The sequence below is a fragment of the Arachis hypogaea genome, chromosome 9 (assembly GCF_003086295.3).
Source record: "Arachis hypogaea cultivar Tifrunner chromosome 9, arahy.Tifrunner.gnm2.J5K5, whole genome shotgun sequence".
NCBI classification, from domain to species: Eukaryota; Viridiplantae; Streptophyta; class Magnoliopsida; order Fabales; family Fabaceae; genus Arachis; species Arachis hypogaea.
In genome coordinates, this window is record NC_092044.1 from 73,447,968 (window position 1) to 73,453,967 (window position 6,000).

Here is a 6,000-nt window from a genome sequence, read left to right on the forward strand (position 1 = left end):
ATGCTTTGTTTGACTCGAGTTGTTTCTATAGTGATGGAATTTTATACGACTTGTTTTTAATACGAATCTATTAGAACATACAATTATTTTTTACTTGATTTCGTTCAACTCATGAGTTCGTGTTGTTTTAAGTTGTCAGGTCGTATTATAACCATTGGACACCAACTCGAACTTCATTGCTTTATCTAAGCGACCATTTTAAAGCTCGGCCCGTGATTTTTGCACTTTGTCGAACATGAATTTGCGCCTTAGGTGAAGGGATTATATGCTTATTCCCTCCCATTTCTAATTTTTTCAAGGTTGTCATCCTTGTATACGATACAACTTGTTTTGCCCGAGCTATTTTAAAGGACTTGTTCAAAGGCACAGTCCGAAGCCTTTTTATCTTGTTTGTCCGACCTTAAGAGGTTGTTATTAAAAGAATTAAAAAGTTTGTGAAAAGGAAATATATTATTTATTCAAACAATTTACAAGTATTTACTAGTTGCTACCAAAAGTTTTAAGTTATCCTAACTCTTAGCTCTTACTATAATACCTCGTTAAAATCCTTTTCAGGAAAATCATCTTGGAAAAAAATTATGAAGTCGGAAAAAAGAGTACACTAGAAAGCAAGATTTGTTGTGGTATCTTTTTATAGTACAAGCATGTCACGACTTGAAAAACTCGTCTCCCTTGATGTCAGACACTTTGTAGTAACTTTTTTTCTCTAAAACTTCAGTAATCTTGTAAGGACCTTTCTGGTTGGCTGCCAGTTTTTTTTACCCGACTTCTGCACTTTGGTGTCATTTTAGATTAGGATGAGGTCGTTTGTGGCGAAGTTCCTTCTTATGACTTTTCTTGTTGTTCCTAGTTGCCATTATTTGTTTTGGTGCCTCCTCTCTTATCTGAGCTTGTTCTTGAACTTTTGGAAGGAGGTCAAGCTTTTTTTGTCGGCCTAAATATTGTCAATATTGTTGTAGAATCCTACCTTTGGACTTTTTTCATTGACCTTAATAAGGATTATCCCTTCCATACTATATGCAAGTCGGAATGGAGGTTCTCCCATCGTGGATTGAAGAGTTGTTCGATATGTCCATAGAACTTAGGAGAGTTCTTCAGCCCATGCTCCCTTTATATCTTGTAGTCTTCTCTTGAGCATCACCAATATGACTTTCTTTGTAGCTTCTACTTGTCCATTGGCTTGGGGGAGTTATACTGATATGAATTGATGTTTAATTTGTAGGCTTGCCACCAAGCTTTGAAATGTAAGTCGGTAAATTGAGTACCATTGTCAGTGGTAATGGAAAATAAAACTCCAAACATCGTGATAATATTTTTGTAAAGAAATTTTCAACTTTGTTAAGATGTGATGGACGCTAGGAGATCTGCTTCAATCCACTTAGTGAAGTAATTGATCCGTATTATGAGGTATTTTGCTTACCCGAGAGCTGGTGGTGCTATATGGAAATTTATCATAAAGCTGACAACGTCGGTATTTCTTAATGAAATCAATCGCATCTTACTTCAAGGTCGGCCAGTAGAAGCCATCTCATAGCACTTTCTTTGTCAGTGATTTTGCCCCTAGATTATTTTCACAGATACCACTGTGGATTTTATTTAAGACTTTTCTATCCTTAAGGTCGGAACACACTTTTAGCAAGGGAGTAGATATTCCTCTTCCTTAGAGGACATTGTGAACTAGGGTATAATTATGAGCTTTCCTTATTAACCTCTTTGCTTCTCTTTCTTCTTTGAGAAGGATATCGAATTTTAAATATTCGATAATGTGGGTCATCCATCCCAAATTCATGTTGGAGATCGTCAATGAGTTCGGTTTATTGACTTTCTTCGCTACTGAAGGTGGTTGTAGGATTTCCTGGATCAGACTTTTATTTTTGACTCCTGACTTTGTGCTAGCTAGTTTAGAGAGAATATCCACTCACATAATTTACTCCTGAGTTATGTGTTTAACTTCAGATTTTTGAAACATGATCAATTAGGCAAGTGTTTCTTCCAAGTACCTCTTCATATTAGGGGTAGAAGATTAGCATCAATGGGTGCCAATTTAACTAACAAAGACCCCCCCACATTATCGATCCAAGTAGACAAAATGACTCAAGATCATCCAATTCTTTAACCTAGGCCAAGAGTGCTAAAATTCTACTCTAAAGACAAACTAAGCTTTTTATTAAATACTTGGTGTGCATAAAAGAAAAGCATAATAAATTGCAAGAATAATAAAATCTAAAACTACCAAATGCAAGAAAATAATAATAATAACTCAAACAAGTATCAAGAAAACATAAAATATCAAATTGTATTAAAAGAAAATAAAATTAACAGGAGACGTCATAAATCAAAATTAACCAAAATTAGAGAACCTAACAAGTAAGACCAAGAAAATTAAGACAGTAATTCAAGGAAATATAAGCAAATCTATCCTAAAACAAGAATTAAAACCTAAACTAACGGAAAAACTAAACCTAAAACCCTAAATTCTAAAGAGAAGAAAAAGCTTTTCTCTCTAAAAATCTAACCTAAAACATGACCTAAAACTCTACTTACGGATCTCTCTTTGATCCTTCTTGAGTCTTGTATCATATACCTCAAAAATAAATCACGTGCTGACAGCCATGCGTAAGCATCTGCCATGCATACAGCGCAACTTGAGATTCATGCGTACACATAAGGCATGCGTATACGCAACTTGAAATTCATGCGTACGCTTGGCCATGAGAAACTCCAATCTTCATTTCTTCATGAATTCTCCATTTTTGCATCCTTTTTCTCCACTTCTTCAAGCCATCCTTGCCTTCTAAGCCTGAAATCACTCAACAAATACATCAAGGCATCAAATGGAACTGAAGTGAATTAAATGTCATAATTTTTTAAGCATAAAAAGCATGTTTTTCATTATTAAGCACAATTAGGAGAAATTTACAAAACTGTACTATTTCAGTGAATAAATGTAAGATAAGTTGATAAAATCTACCCATTTCAACCCAAAATTTACTGTAAAATTGTGGTTTACCAATAATGACTCTTCCAAAAATACAAAAAAGCAAAAGCAAATATATAAGAAATTTCACATACCGTGCAAGCAATGAAAGAGCAAGTTTTCTTCAAAAAAGAATATGCAAACATGACTAGAATCACCATTTTCATGCACAATAATAGAAGTTAAAAGTATAAAACCCTCCTTTGAACCTTTACGCATCAAAGGAGAATGCACCAACAAAGTTATAGGCCAAATTGTAGAGTCAGTCACCGTCCTCTTTCTCTCATCGAACTCATAGCTAAGTGATAGTCATGAAAATACATATCACCTCTTCCTTGTGTTGATTACCTATGGAGTCAAGTAATGATAATTATCGCCTCAATTTTTTAGAAAATATTTCTTTCACCCTTCTAAGAGAAACAACGAAAAAGCAATAAGTTGTATAGTGCTCAACCCGTAAAACACATGTAGATATTCATGCAAAGCGAATGGGAGCAGGGTTAAAACTATCATCCCTTGAATATATGTTGATATAATTTTTTGTTCGCAATTTCTCAAACATAGATCAACTTTAAAGAACCAAACTGACATATTCTAGAATAGATATACCTAGAAAATTTTGAAAGAGACCACAATATACAAGACAAACTTCTTCGACTCATGCAATGATGTCAATCCAACAATAGACTTTCTTCTTCCACCATCATATATTCAGGTAACTATTCTAGGCTTCAAAGTTGATTATTTTCTTCTCCTCATTGTTCGTGTAACCTAGCCGGATCTCGAACTCTATTCTTATCCTCCTTCATTTTTTAGGCAACCTTGTTGGATCTTAGAGTTTACACTCTTTAACCTTCATTATTTTCTTTCCCTTGTTGAGAAAGTAACCACTAGTAAAAGACGATGTTAATTGATTCCACATTTATGACGAAACTTAGCCACCAAGGCAAAAATCATATTGATATCATTAGGATCATGATGCTATTAAACTCTCCAGAGGCAGGATGAAATCTCTATTACCTAACAAGGATACCAATCAAAGAAATAATTGGCTGAGATGAACATATTCACCATTTGAAGGAAGCCCTTACAGCCTTCCATGAAGTCAAAGACATGACTACCTAAACCCACTAAAAAGCACCTGAAATGTAGGACCAAACACATGTGTAAATTCTGGCAAACGTTACACAACGAAAGCACTAGTGCCAAAGGTAGTCTCTCCAGTAGATGGTCATTGAAGTCCCAAAATATCCCATACTAAGTATAGCGTCAAACACACCCATAAGGCATCTTAAACACAAAACAACATCGAAAGAAAACACCACCTTCTCTCCACACAAATTTTAGATGAGGCCATCCCCAAGCTCTTCCTAACCCTCCTAGTATGCATACTTAGGATGGGATAACAAATTCACAACACCATTTGAATACCTTTGAAAGTTGGACAGGTGGTGACAGAGTCTTGGACTCCTCTAAACATACAACATCCTCATGATTTTTAAGGAAAATCATTGTGATTTGGCTCAACGTCATGTGGGGGAAGTGTATGTTCAACTTCCTAAGCCAACCAAAAAGATTTTCAACCAACTTAACTTCAAAAAAAAGTTAACCTAAGAATTATCGTAATATTTTCTCTATATTAAGCCAAAGGAAACTTAACAAGATGTTATGGATTATTTCAACATGAAGTATGTTTAAATATGGATAATTTATAGTCCCATACAGGGCAAAAGGCCTTTGTAAAATGGTCATGGGAGGAAATTTGTTTTAGAAGGAACTTAACTAAAAAGGTATCATTGAGGTCCAAACTACATGAATGAGTACAATTAGAAGTAGAAAATCCAACCTTAATGAAGTCAAGTGGGAAGAAAATTTTAATATCTCTGCATTGAAGTCATGCCTAAGGGATAGAATGACAAAATTTCTTCCGTAATATTATCTTCTCTGCATAGCTAATATTAGATCCTTTTACCAACACCGATTCCCACTTTATCGTAGTTGGGATGTTGGGCTCTATCTTTTGCCAATTTATCAACACTCTAATTAGCAGTAGAGAGTCTAATAATAAATTCAGAGATTTTTACAACGAACAAATAACACTTAACAAGTATACATCTGTGTTCATCACTATTAGAATATCCTAGATAGTCAAACCTTTAAGATAAAGTGGCAAATCACATACTATGAGTCGGGATACAATAACACCATAAGAGAGAAAATCCTAAATCAGATTTGAAAATCTCCTATGGTACCCTTGCACTCAAAGAAGTATATCACAAATTGGAGAATAATGAGAATCATCAAGAGAGACAAGGTTGTACAAGAAAAGTGCCTCAATACCACCCTCTTTAGAAAAAAAAAGAGCCTCCAAAATAGCAACCTTCTTAAGCATAATGGAGCCGAAAATCCTAAAATAAAAAAGAGGCATTAGTGTCCAGTCAAAGCAACCACATTAACCAAAAGCCTTTAAGATAATCAGGACTGAAGTCATCTATTTACTCAAGATCATAGATCTATTATTCTAGATAGTCACAGATGCACTAAGGTTCATTCCAAACTTTTAACAACTACTCTCCGTTGTTAGAGGAATAAACCAATTACCTAGCAGTAAAAATGCTTAATATTGACAACATAATTGATATGAAGGTGCATATCCAAATCCTACTTGAACCAAGGTTCATCAGAGTGACAAATAATCCAACTTGTATGAGCAACTTCGTCGAAAACTTAAAGAGGAACGACTTTGGAGTAGATCATCGTCATTCTCTTTAATAATTGTGAAACCTATAAATTCCTAGAGTCAATATTCATCCTCATCTTCATTCCATGTGGTTGCTCAAAATAATTGGACCCCTCTTAACGCTATAATATTGGACCATGGATTCGATGATCATTCTCTTCTTTTAAGCAATAATGTTGGATCATATAGTTCACTCTCATCCTCTCTTTCTCAAAATCTCGATAGATTTTGGATTTGATCATATTAATGTGCTGTATTTTATTTAGGCGAAACAACGGGTCTA